This window comes from Hakea prostrata, chromosome 9 (assembly GCF_041222555.1).
Source record: "Hakea prostrata isolate BN-2017 chromosome 9, UWA_Hpros_2, whole genome shotgun sequence".
NCBI lineage: Eukaryota > Viridiplantae > Streptophyta > Magnoliopsida > Proteales > Proteaceae > Hakea > Hakea prostrata.
In genome coordinates, this window is record NC_142608.1 from 53,887,398 (window position 1) to 53,902,183 (window position 14,786).

The following is a 14,786-nucleotide window of genomic DNA, read 5'->3' on the forward strand; positions in this document are numbered from 1 at the left end:
TGCCCTCTAAACTTAATGCCACCTCCTTAGTTATCCAATTTAGTAATCAAACCCCTATAGGGTAAAATATAGAAAAAAATACCCTTTGTTGTTAGGGAACCATAGTTAAGTGCTAATGTAAGCAAATTAAATACTTAAAAAAGAAAAAAATAACCTTGAAAGAAAAACCGGTGCTCTACTTGTTTTTCATCTCCCTCTACCAACCATGACTTCTTCCTTGCCAAATCACAAAATCTTGACAAAGTTTGGGAGATACGCATCATGAATAATGCTTTAAAACTTAAGATGTGGGGGTAATAATGGAAATGGATAAATAACTGGAACTAAAGGTGTTAGTATTAGGGGGTTTGACCAATAAATTGAATAACACAATAGGTGGCATTAATATTAGGGGGTAACTCAGGGGGTGGCATTGACAGTTTTCCAAAAATAAAAGCATATAAATGAGCAGACGGAGTTAAATTAGGGATGGGAGGCCATGGCAACCCCCCCCGCCCCACTGAATTTTTGAAAATTCCTCTTTTTGTTACTAATATTTTAATTTCCCCCATTCTTCCTAACATGTCTTAAATATCAGCACTTCTCCGCCTCCTAATTTTTTGAAATTTCCCCTATTCACTTCCCAAAATTTGAAATTTCCCCTCTTAAGGCTTTTTCCATGCATGAAATGTAAGTACTTGGACTCCCGTTTGAAGAATATTTTTAACGATAAAGATAATGGGTATAGAATTCGTTGTGTACTGTGTTAAATATTGGTATCTGACCCCTTTCGATGTTAAATTCTGACTCCACCCCTAGATATATACCGTTTAGATGCATGATATAACAATAAAAAAGAAGAAAAGGGAGACAAATTGAGGGTGGGGGTTATTTGGATTATAATAAAAGAAACAAGCCATACACTGTTTGGATACATAATATACCAATATTAGTTTAGGACACAATGGCACCCCACCATTTATTTCTCAACTATTAATTGGGAGCTGTTATAAATAATATTGATTGTGGATATCCATCACCCTCCAATAGACAATACTTCCAATTGAAGATCTCAACTACCTCAGCATACAATCTTGGTGATTCACATTCACATCTTAATTGAAGATTACAGTGAGAATATCTTATTGTGTGTAAGAATCATATATTGTATTTCTTTGTAGACTCTGATATTTCCATATCAGAGTAGATGTTGTTTCTACTATAAACATGTAATGCACTCAACTGAATGGACTAGTTTTGATTGAACTCATCTTGTATTTCTTCTTTGTATTCTATATTTTCTCTTTATTTTATAACACGTTATTAGCACGATTCCGCTCGAAGTAATTGTGAACGACTCCGCTCTAAGTATTGTGTTTTGAAAAGAAAGACAGCAGACTATGTACCTCCTCGCGCGTTTTTGTAAACAATGGAGTTTACCTTCTCCATCTTGAAATGTAAGTGCATCGTGATAGAAAGGTATGTATTTTATTGAATATAATAATCAAATAACATATTAGGTTACCTTAACAATTTTGGTTTGTCATTAACCAATCTAAAAATAAATATTTTTATTTATTGTACATATTGATTGTTAGTCTTGCACCACAAATATTGTTAAATGCACTTGAAGTTATAAGATTTGAAACTGTAAATGAATACAGTTCTACAGATGCACATGAAGTTGCAAGATTTGAAACTGTAAAAAAGTACAGTTCTGCAAATGCACTTGAAGTTGCAAGATTTGAAACTGTAAATGAATACAGTTCTGCAGATACACATGAAGTTGCAAGATTTAAAACTGCAAGATTTGAAACTGTAAATAAATACAGTTCTGTAGTTTTTTAAATTAATTCTCTATTGAAATTATAAAGAGAAAATATTATTAATGAAAATATGCCAGCAAATTTTCAAGTTTCATATTTGTTGTTACAATAGTAATATTGTAAAAGGAGTTTTAAGAAATACTCTGAATGATATCATGCCTATTTGTGGCTGAGTAAAATAATGGACTATTAATGAAAAGTCATGAAGCTCGTCTTATTGGTTTTGTTCAATTCCCTGAAGTGAATGTAGCAATTCATAATATGCCTGAAAGAAGGCAAAATTAAAATTATGGTCATGACTGTGGAAGAGAATGAGGCAAAAGACGGAATAATTACCATCATTATTATAAAAATAAATAAGAGAATAATAAGGATTCTTAATATAACAATTCAAGGAGTGAAGATAATATTTGTTACCCATGTGTTATGAAAGCCATTAGACGTGTATCTGTCGTACTCCACAATATTTAATTAAGCTTTGTCAAGCCTTAATTAAAGAAATAAAAATAATGTGGAGATAAATTGAATTTTCTAAAATCATGATACTTGAGCAATTTTTGCCTATTAAAGTGATGATTTTGATGGCCTCATAGATACTACACATCTAGATGCTACAAACTCCTTTGAAGATAATAGTTGAAGATTTGATTATGTTAGTAGAATTCAAATAAAAATAATATTATATTAGTTTGTAATTCTTTTCTCTTCAAATCTCATCTCATATGTTAGTTTATCTTAAATTTAATCTTTTTCTTCTATAATTTTTTTTATTGACTTTCTATATATCTTTAATATATTTTGTTTCATTTTGATGAAGAATGTGAATATTCTCTTATATGCTGTGATGCATATTATACTGAAAAAAATATACATATTTCTCTTATTTGATGATGTAGAAGCCAATGTTCATATAAAAATTGGTAGTACAACATTGATTGGAAGCTCCGGAAGAGCTAATCTATTATTATTTGGCAGATAAAATTGGCTATGAATAATTCATTATTTTGTAGTAAGTCTCAAAGAAACTTATTAAGTTTCGATGCTATTTGCCAAAATGATTATCAAATTAAGACTACAAATAATGGTAAAAGTGAATATCTATACAAATGTGTTAGATATTTTCTCTCAATTTGTACTACACGAATATCGCATGGTTGAAACACATGCTTGGGTAAATCAAATAAACATTGATTCCAATAATTTTATTATTTCGCATGACCGGTTTAACCATCCCGGATCAAGTATGATGCGAAAAATTATTGAAAATTCAATTGTCATCCATTGAAGAACCAGAAGATTCTTCAATTAAATGAATTTTCTTGTGTTGCTTGTTCTCAAGAGAAATTTATTATTGGATATTCACTAGCTAAAGTTGAGATTGAACATTCTACGTCTTTGAAACGTATACAAGGTGAAATATATGGGTCCATTCACCCATCATGTGGACCATTCATATAATATACAATTTGAGTAGATGCATCTATCAAATGGTCACATGTATTTCATTATGAATTCGCAATTTGGTATTTGCGAGATTGTTGCTCAAATTAGATTAAGAGCACAATTTATGGATTATAAAATAAAGACAGTTTGTCTTAATAATGTTGGTGAATTTACATCTCAAGCTTTATGATTATTGTATAACAACTGATATCACAGTTGAATAGCCTGTTGCTCATGTTTATATCCAAAATGGTTTGGTAAAATTATTTATTAAATGTCTCCAAGTAATAGCTAAATCATTGTTTATGAGAACAAATTATTATTTGTACGCATCAAGCCAAAAGGTTGTCATAAATTCTCCTTATTACAATTGACTTATGGTCAGAAGCCAAATATTTCTCATCTTAATATTTTTAGATGTGCGCCTTATGTTCCAATTGCTCCACCACAGCGCACAAAGATGAGTCCCCAAATAAAGTTGGGAATATATGTTGGATATGAATCTCCTTATATAATTAAATATCTTGCAAATGATAGGAGATTTATTTAAAGCAATACTTGTTGAGTATTATTTTGATGAATTAGTTTTTCCAACATGAGGGGGAGAGAATAAACAGTTGAGTGCTCCAATCAAGATTGATGTCCCAGCAGGACAATCTATCAGTGTAAATGAAATTAAACCACGGTTAAAACGTGGAAGATCAATCGGTTTCAAGAATAAAATCCTAGAAAATGAAATGAGCAAATGATCAAGATGGTCATAATATGGAGACAAATGATTATGAAGATCCTGAAGATATAAGTTTCTATAAAACCCCATAAGAGGTTCAGAGTACCTGAAAATAATGAAGATATCTCGATTAGTTATGTCATTGCGGGAAAAAGATGGAACCAAAAATATAAAGTTGTCGACAACAATTTTTACATATAATGTTTTTGTTGAAATAATGCAACAAGACGAGGATATTGAATATAAATTTGTTGATGAATATAATGAATAAATGATTGGCCAAAATGTACAGATGCAATTCAAGTAGAATTGAATTCGCTTGAAAAAGTGGACCTGTAGTTCAACATCTGAAGATATAAAGCCAGTGGGGGTACAAATGAGTTTTCGTGCGAAAAATGAAATGAGAAAAAGAATTAAATTGTGATTTATAAAGCATGAATTATGGCACAAAAATTTTTGCATGGGCCTGGCATTGATTATATGGAAACATGTTCTTTTGTGGTGGATGCAATCATCTTCAGATATTATATTAATCTGGTAGTATATGAAAATTTTGACATGCGTCTAATAGATATTATTACAGCCTATTTATATGGCTCACTTGAGTATGAAATTTATATGAAAATCTCTGAAAGATTCAAAATGTCTGAAGCATATAAAAATTCTTATGAAGTTTGTTTAATAAGATTTCAGAGATGATCATGACATATATGGTATAATCTCCTTAGTGGATATTTACTAAATGAAGAATATATGATCCAATTTATTATTGTGCCTTTATTAAATGATATGGATCTAACTTTGTTATAATAAGTGTATATATTTATATCATCAAAACTCCTGAAGAGTTTTCAAAAGCATTAGATTATTTGAAGAAAGTTGAAATGAAAATCTTGAAAAGACAATGTTTTATCTTGACTTGTAAATTGAGCATTTGACCAATGAAATATTCGTTCATCAATCAACTTTTATAGATAATATTTTGAAACGATTTTTCATAGAAAAAGTACATCCATTGAGTACCCCAATCATAGAAAAATCACTACACAGGGACTTCTATATTGAAGATCCAGCTAAAGCATAGGGTTTGTGGCTTCGCTTCTAGGTAATAATATTTAAAAAGCACTACACAGTGACTTCTTTGTTGAAGATCCAACTAAAGCGTAGGGTTTGTGGCTTCATCTTCTGGGCTCGTTCTTCAGCCCATTCTTGTAGTTTTCGAATCTTACGAGGCAACCCACAAACCAAATCCTGGGCTTTCTGACCTTCATTGTTGAGACCCACAACCTTCTCCAGCTTCCATCTCCCAATCAAGAACTCTAATATGTCCAAGTATTCGGCAATGGTGTAAACACCAAGCTTCTATGTGACAATGGAGAAATGGTTGAAGAGATTCGAGTTTTCACCATCGAACATCAAGTAGGCCGGCATAGTAATGTTTGGACCCAAAGTATCAGCAATTGCTAGCATGGCATCTGTGGGGTCTACCTCTAATAGCTTCTCCATCATCCGTTGATACCCTTTTTCATGTCGCTTCTCGTCAGCTGCAATGGTACCACAGATAGTGGCTAACACAAGATCACCGCTCTGCTTTGCCAACAAAGTTGTTTTGCCATGTGTTATGAATGTTGCCCGTTCTTGAAATGAAGTGTACGTGATTCCCATGTACGGAGTGATTTTTAATATTGGGCTCTGTCATTAGACACCAAAAGAGCAAATAAAATGTCAAAGATACATAGATGCATTCATGAGTGGTGAAAATTTCAGAATCTAGATGTTTAGTATGTGCTCTTTTCATACTTTTACTACATATTAGAAGGATTCTATTGATACTCACTCGAAGTCTCACCTCTGATTTATTGTGTTAGCACTCAAAGGTAGACGTAATGTATGGTGGATAAATGTCAGGAAAACACATACATCTTCAAGACTCAAAATCTCAGTCCCACGATGGTAGTGCATGGGTTTTAATGTCATACCATACAAAATAGATATTACTAAAATGTTGGGTCCTCGATAGTTAGTTAATGTGGCATGTGCTGTCCAACATTGCATGGTAAATTTTAATTTCGATTATTTCAAACTGTCCCACGATCTTTTTTCACAACATCACAAAAACTCTAATTTCACGACACTCGAGTACTAGCACAACCACACCAATAGATGATACCATCGACGCCATAGATGGATCAGTTTGAAAACAATTGATAGGGCAGGTAAACAGATTGAAGATGAATCAGATTGAGAAAGAATGAGAAAGAGGGACGGAAAAGAGAAGAGAAAGCAGATGGAGAGGAGAGAAAAGTTTGGCATGCATGGTTCAAGCAAGCATAGGCATAAGCTTGTCTTCACCTAAAGAGAAAGATTGTTGGGAAACCCTTAGATACGAAAGGAAGTGATCGGGAGAGAACGAACTATGAAGGGAGAAATGAGCAAGAAGTTACCTTGGGGAATAAAAGAGATGGAATCTTTGGTTGTTAAAACATCAATATTTATTAGAAATACATGATGCAGTCCCAACACTACACTAAGCAAGACCAGCTAGGACACAAGCATTTAGTAAGATCTATTTGATTTTACCTAATGCATGCATATCATTAGCTTTAGAGCTTTTGATGTATTAGTCAAAAGTACCTAACATGTATTCACGTAAAAATGCAAGCCAACCCTAGCTTTTTAATATGAAGAATCAATAGCTCACCGTGCCGGCGGTGATTAGGTTTTGTATGGTGCGTTCGACCATATGCATGTTGACTCGTCCGGACAAGTATAAATACTTGTTGAGAAGATCTCCATGCCGGTTCTCTTCAGCCGTCCAAGATCGAATCCAAACAGACCAACCATCGGGGCTGTTTCCAGTTGGATCTTTGATCCCTTCGAATCTATTGAGGAAAGATGTGTAAGATGGCAAAGCTTCTTCTGTGATTAGATCACCCACTAATACCACCAAGTACTCATCAAGCAATCCTGCTGTTCTCTCACGCAAGCCCAAAACTTGCTCCGTAAATTCATCTGATGGAAGGGTTGAGTCTGGCAAGAAATCGTGTGGTTGCCAACTTTTCTCCGCTGGTTTTAACAGCGGCAAGACATTTTCTCCCACCCACCCACTAAGTGATTTGAGGAGCTCCACCTTCTCCGGTGGTATAGTGGGGGTGTTGGGGGGGGGGGGGGGGGGGGGGGGGCCGCGGGGGGGGGGGGGGGGGGGGGGCCCCCGCATCGGGGGGGGGGGGGGGGGGGGGGGGGGGGGGGGGGGGGGGGGGGGGGGGGGGGGGGGGGGGGGGGGGGGGGGGGGGGGGGGGGGGGGGGGGGGGGGGGGGAGGGGGGGGGGTGTTGTGTGGTGGTGGGTGGAATTTATTAATTTGATTAATAAATTAAATGCCCAAGGGCAATATTGGAAACTCACTATTAGGCGGTTACAAAATAGGGTTATATATTTTGGTAACCACCGCATTAGTGAGTAAGTAACTGAGTGATTCATTCGCACGAGCGAATCTCTGAGAAACGGCGGCTCCATCTCTCTCTCCCTCTCTCTTAGAATCGCAGGCTTAGAAATTCTTCTTTCCTAGTATTTGATCTTCATTCCATTAATCCACGGCATTTGGGTTGTGGATATTATTCCCTTTCCCTGTGATTGTGGAATCTCGCCGGTAAATCTTTGGTGGTGGAACGAGAACGTGGATCTAGACTTCCGCTGCGAATACTTCAAGTAAGGGAAAGCGAATCCAGGTAAGGAATCTTTCCCCCATCAATTAATTGAATTGAATTACTTTTGATGTATTACCAACATTGGCATCAGAGCCATTGGTTCCCACGTTTATTGTTCCTCACCATTGTTTAATTTTATTGTATGGATCCAATGGGAGGATCAAGGGTTTAATACGAAACCCATGGGAGAATTGATAGGGTTTTTGGAAACCTTTAATTTTGATTCGGATCCGAGTGGGAGACCCTTGTGAATTTCCCTAATGAAGATTTGCATGAATTGATAATCCATGATGATAATTTTTTGTTTAAAATTTATTGTTGGATTTTTTTTTTCATGTGTTTTTGGATGATTTTTTGAGTGAAAAAACGTGTTTTACCGTTTTTTTTGAAAAAATTTCGTTCAAGAAAAATTGAAAAATCGCCGTTTTTTGGTCATCGTGCGCGGACGCGGACGGTCGTCCGTCTATTATCAGAGTAGTCACAGTGACCCAGACGGAATTTCCGTCTGGGAGACGGTCATCCGCTTGGGCCAGACGGTCGACCGTCTGAACCAAACGGTCATCCGTCTGGTCCGAGCATCCGCCGCACGGAATTTCGGAATTTCCGTCTGGCGAGACGGTCATCCGTCTGGGCATAAAAAGGCGACGGAATTCCGTCTGGGCGACGGCGCGTCCGTGCCTGGGAGATGGATTTTTTTGGATATTGGTCTGTCCAGTTCAGAATGTGTTTCTAACTTACTGGACACCAATGGCTCGACAATTTGTGTGATGTTTGGGCATTGAGGGCCTAGTGGGGCCTAGTGGGAGCTAATGAGGTAGAAGTGTTCTGTGTGAACCACCTCATAGCTTTAACATGATTGCATGTTTTATTTTAATAAAACTGTTTTTTTTTTATGGGTCTATCAATCATGTTTCTTGCACAGAATGAAACTAGTGTATAAGTCTATGTGGGTTTGCATGAGAATTTGATTGAATGTTTGTTAGCATCTCTTTTGGTTTAAATGCTTATCCCATAGGTTGACTATGCTAGTGTGATTTGCTGTTGCTTGAGTTGTGTTTTATGCTAGAATAGTCGAACTCATCCTAGTATGTAATGTCTCTAGAATAAATGGCTGCTACCAAGAGCATTGTTGCTGACCTCACTAAAGGAGATAAGCCGAATGAGAGGTATTATGACCTTTGGCACCAAAAGGTGCAGTATCTCCTAGAAGAATAGAACATGCTGGAAACCGTAAACTAGACCATGTCCCCACCTGAGGAAGGTACCACTGCACAGTATAGTAGGAACCTTGAGCTTTACAATGCCTGGAAGAGGAAAGACCGGGTAGCCAGGATTACAATCCTAAGCTCCATGAGGGATGACCTGATGCTTCATTATGAGAAGCATAGGACTGCAAAGTCTTTGTGGGAGGCTGTGAAGTTCCAGTATGGAGGGACTTCCACCACAAGAGGCCGCCAGCTCGGACTCACCTTTGACGATTATAAGATGCGCCAGGGTCACACCATGAGGCAGCATATAACCATCATGTCCAACATGATTAGTGAGTTGAGCGAATGTGGGCGCCTAAAGACTGATGAGGAGCAAGTCTCTGCATTCATTAGGTCATTGCCTAAGTCTTGGGAGCATATGAAGATCTTCTTGACTCATGTTGATGAGGTCAAGACATTTGATCAAGCTGCCAAGCACCTTGAGCTAGAGGAGGATCGGATGTTGGCCGATGTCCCTCACATTGAAATAGTTGCTGCTGAAGCAAGCACTCGTAAGGGTGCAGGCTTCAAGCGCAAGAAGGAGAGAGCTCAACCTCAGTGGTCTAGGCAAAGTAATAGAGGTGGGAACAGAAACAAGAGTGGTTTATGAGACATGGTTTTAGAGTTGTATTTGAAAACAATTATTTGGTTTTGTATCCTGGGTGATACGGTTTATGGTTATGGTTTTCTTCTTGAATGGTTTCATTGTATTGGATACAATTGATTATTCATTTAATTCTAGTAGTGCTTTTGTTTGCCAAGATACTGTGTGTATTGTTTCTAATTTGTGGCATGCTAGACTAAGACATATTGGTTTAGATAGGATGAACAGGTTGGCAAGAGAAGGTCTCTTAGGCCAAGGTTCACTATCGATTTGCCAACTCGTGATTCATGTCTAGCAGGAAAAGCAACTAGAAAACCATTTAAAAGGGCTTTGAGAGCCTCTCTTCCTTTAGAACTTATCCATTCAGATGTGTGTGGACCCATGAATGTGCATACTAGAAAAGGACAGTCATATTTCATCACATTCATAGATGACTATACAAGGTATGGTCACATTTATCTAATTTCTCATAAGTCGGAAGCTCGGAATGTTTTAAGAAATTCATGAGCTTGGTTGAGAATCGGTTAGATAAAAGGATTAAAACTCTTAGAACGGATAGAGGTAGAGAGTATCTCTCCGATATGTTCAAAGGGTTATGTGATGAAAAGGGGATATCTAGACAACTTACTATTCCGAGGGACTCCACAAAAAATGGGGTTGCTTTGAGAGGAGGAATAGAACCTTGCTAGACATGGTGAGATCCATGATGGCGCAGGCAAATCTACCCATCTCTTATTGGGGAGATGCTTTGCCGATCGCGGCCTATATCCTCAACAGAGTTCCAACCAAATCGGTTCCTTCCACACCATATGAGTTGTGGACCGGAAGGAAGCCAGATTTGAGTTACTTGCGCGCATGGGGATGTGCAGCATATGTTCACTCTACTTCTCACCAATATGGAAAGCTTGGACCCGAGAGGAAGAAAGTGTATCTTTGTGAGATATTCCGAACCCTCAAAGGGCCATGTCTTCATTGGACTAGATGAGAATGAGAGGAGAACGGAACTTAAGTCTAGGGATGCAACATTCTTGGAGAATGATTTTCCATCTCTTTCAGGAGTTAACAAAGAATCATCGGAATTCTTTGAGATACAAGATAGTGGTCTTGTCACTCCAGGGATTCGGATTCTGGATAATGAACCCGGGGTTCATCCGGAAGATCCTAGTGGGAGTGGGAGTGCAGATGTGATAGCTACCTTAGACGGTGAGCAATCCGACATGCACTTGTGCCGTAGTGGGCGCGGGCTAGTTCCTCGTCGACGTTTCGACATAGAGGATGAAGCCTACATGGTAACTCCTGAAGAGATCGACTGTGAGATGATTTCAGTCGATGAGCATGAACCAAAGAGCGTGAAGGAAGCTCTTACGGGGTCAAGCTCAAAGGAATGGTTAAAAGCAATAAAGGAAGAGTTGGAGTCGATGAAAGTTAATCATGTCTAGGACTTGGTTGACTTGCCGCCAGGCCGAAAGGCGATTGGGAACAAGTGGGTTCTCAAGATCAAAAGAAAGGCGGATGGATCTATTGAGAGATTCAAGGCTCGTTTAGTGGCTAAGGGCTACACCCAACGAGAGGGCGTTGATTATGAGGAAACTTTTTCCCATGTGGTTAGGTTTGCCTCAATTCGCCTCATACTAGCCATTGTTGCTCAGTTGGACTTGGAGCTTTATCAGATGGATGTAAAAACTGCTTTTCTCAATGGAGAACTTGAGGAAGAGATCTATATGGATCAACCTCAAGGCTTTGAAGCACATGGACTTGAGCGCAAAGTGTGCAAGCTTAAGAAGTCCATATATGGCTTAAAGCAAGCATCTAGACAGTGGAATGTGCGCTTCCACCAAGCTATGATGGAAAATGGTTTTTCCATGCTTGAGGAAGACCATTGTGTTTACACCAAGAGATCGATAATAATTATGTCATTCTGACACTATACGTAGATGACATACTTATGGCTAGCAATAGCAAGGAGCTATTGGAAACCATTAAGAAATGGTTGTCCTCCGTATTTGATATGAAGGACATGGGTGAAGCAAGCTATGTGCTTGGTGTCAAGATTATCAGAAATAGGCAAAAGAGATTACTGGGTTTATCTCAAGAGACCTATATTGACAATGTCTTGACGAGATACAGATGCACAACCGCAAACCAATTGATACTCCAGTGGAGAAGGGTTTGCATTTGAACCTTGATATGGGTCCTAAAACTCCAGAGGAGAAAACCAAGATGGAAGGAATTCCCTATTCCAGTGCAGTGGGTAGCCTTATGTACGCTATGATGTGTACTAGGCCGGATATTTGTTATGCAGGTGGGTTTGGTTAGTCGATACCAATCAAACCCAGGCATAGAGCACACTGGAAAGCGATTAAGAGGATATTGAGATATCTCGGAGGAACGAGTAACTACATGTTGTGTTACCAAGGATCGGATTTGCGGTTAGTTGGCTATAGTGATGCCGACCGGGCTGGAGACATCGATGAGCGCAAATCAACCTCCTGGATATGCTTTCTTGCTGAATGGCGGGGCCATTTCGTGGTGTAGCAAGAAGCGAGGCTTGTATATCCCTCTCGACCATGGAAGCAGAGTATGTGGCATGCTCAGCTGCGGTTCAAGAGGCTGTTTGGTTGAGGAGATTCCTTCGACATACTGGGATTGTGATGACATCCAAAGAGGTTGCCCTTGTCTACTGTGATAGTACAGCAGCTCTTAGCTATGTCAAGGACCCCAAGTATCATGGGAAGACCAAACATATACAGTTGAGATATCACTTTGTTAGAGACATTACATCAAGAAAGAAAGTTGTACTTAAGCACATATCTACTAGTTTGATGGTAGCTGACCCTCTTACCAAACCTATAGCCAAGGATGTTTTTATTTCTCATGTAAAATCCTTGGGCTTGCGTAGATTGTGACTTATTTTTGTACTGAGACTTTCTTATTAATGAGTAATATGAGTTCATTCCAGCATTTACTCTTATTCACTTTCTGTGTGATTGTGTTTTGATAGCATAAAACAAGATATGTCAATAGGCAAGAGAATGGCTCACTCACACGAGCATTCGCCTCTGGCGCCTTGGAGGCGAGCAGAGATGAGACGGATTGTGAATGACTTTGTGTAGGTCAATTCATAATCATGATGTCGCCTTGATTTGGAATCAAGATGAGTTTCTCTATTGTGAAGAGAATCGACATGAATGTTCCCACTATTCATGTTGCCTATAGGAGCCAGGTGCGAGTACTTTATGTGGCGCTAGGGTGGCGACAATAAAGAAACTCGGGTTAGGCGCAAGAGGTTGCGACTAGACTAAGACCTGTATGGTGTTGAGATGGACATACGTTCTATTGTATATAGAATGCTCCACCATAACACATATATCATACTATGTGTGCTTAGCGATCATTGGAAATAAGAGGATGGATCCCTGCTCCTCTCATTGTGTGAGTCCTGGACCTTATGGTCCATTAGTGTTCTTAGTGACTTTCGACGACATCATGAAACGAAGGGTTGATGTGGCTACTTTGGGGTGTTACCTATGGTCATGATTGATTCGACCTAAAGGGGCACTACCGGGAAAGGAGTCAATCCTAAGTGTAGTGATGGTCTGGGGCGAAAGGAAAGGTTTGATTCAACTGCACCCTAAAAAGTGTTTGCTGGCGCCAACTGTATGTGTTACGATAGTGAACATTTTAAGGACAAGAAGGTGATCTCTCAGAGGGATCGAGATACCTTTAGTCTGGTGAGTTTGAATAAACCTAGGACACTGTGTTATACTAATGCTTATTTGATTTGTTTCTATGAGTGATGTGCCATTCTGGCCTTCTGGGAAGGTTTCTAGTTTGGGGCTCACGTGTGCAGGTATATCACCGGTCGCACAACCCATTTTGCCAGTATGACTTGTGGATATTAGTGTCTGGGACACAGGTGGTCTATGTATCTGGGATAGATAGTGAAGAGATCAATATATATGTATATCTGGGATATGCATGTGTGTGCGGGACACAAGAGGTCTATGTATCCGGGATACATAGCAGAGAGATTGAATGTGTATATCCGGGATATACAAGTGTGTCTGGGACACATTGAAAGATTAACACTTGCCCTTGTGCAAGTGGGAGCTGTTGGAATTTATTAATTTGATTAATAAATTAAATGCCCAAGGGCAATATTGGAAACTCACTATTAGGCGGTTACAAAATAGGGTTATATATTTTGGTAACCACCGCATTAGTGAGTAAGTAACTGAGTGATTCATTCGCACGAGCGAATCTCTGAGAAACGGCGGCTCCATCTCTCTCTCCCTCTCTCTTAGAATCTCAGGCTTAGAAATTCTTCTTTCCTAGTATTTGATCTTCATTCCATTAATCCACGGCATTTGGGTTGTGGATATTATTCCCTTCCCTGTGATTGTGGAATCTCGCCGGTAAATCTTTGGTGGTGGAACGAGAACGTGGATCTAGACTTCCGCTGCGAATACTTCAAGTAAGGGAAAGCGAGTCCAGGTAAGGAATCTTTCCCCAATCAATTAATTGAATTGAATTACTTTTGATGTATTACCAACAGAGCAGATGAAGTTTTCTTATATGAAAAGGGATGCGAAGATTCTCTATTTAATTATGAGAGTTTTATAGTAGAATTTCTCTGTTCATTCATATTTCATATTTAAAAGTTTTACCTTAATTTGATTCCTACCCAAAAGTCAACTATTATCTCTTTCTATCCGAAATTGCTTTTGTGCTGTGGCAGTACCGTGTGGCCTACGGTCCAAGATTGAAACTTCAATGGGTAGCAATGTCATTGTGTTTTTATCCTTTTTCACTTGTTATTGTTTTTGTAAAGAATTAACACAGACTTTAAATTATTACCCACTAGTCTCTTTGCTTTAACATTAGTATAGAGATTTTGTAATCATTATTTGACCTCATCCATCTTAAATCCTAGCTCCTCTCGTGGAGTTGATCTGTCATTCTCATTTCAGGTAAATATGATCTTCTTATACATAATAATTAGAGTAGCTTTTATCTTTCTCACGCGCCATAGTTGGTAGGTTTGATCAGTAACCACAGGGTCCCGTCCATGTATACTTGTTCTCGGTCACATTCCGAGTCTTCTTAATTTTCTGTTACTTGGCAGTTCGAGTTAGATTTCCATCTCACATTTATTAATAAGAAGAAAATAAAATTTAGGTGCAAATGGACAAACCAAGTTTCGACGACTCATAGGCAATGACTTGGTTAAGGAAACCCGCCAAAGCTACACA

At 38.5% G+C, this 14,786-nt stretch overlaps 1 pseudogene; it reads right to left on the bottom strand.

The window, feature by feature from the left end:
* Window positions 1–5,103: 5,103 nt before the first annotated feature.
* Window positions 5,104–14,324, bottom strand: LOC149005571 (stearoyl-[acyl-carrier-protein] 9-desaturase 6, chloroplastic-like; annotated as a pseudogene).
* Window positions 14,325–14,786: the final 462 nt, after the last annotated feature.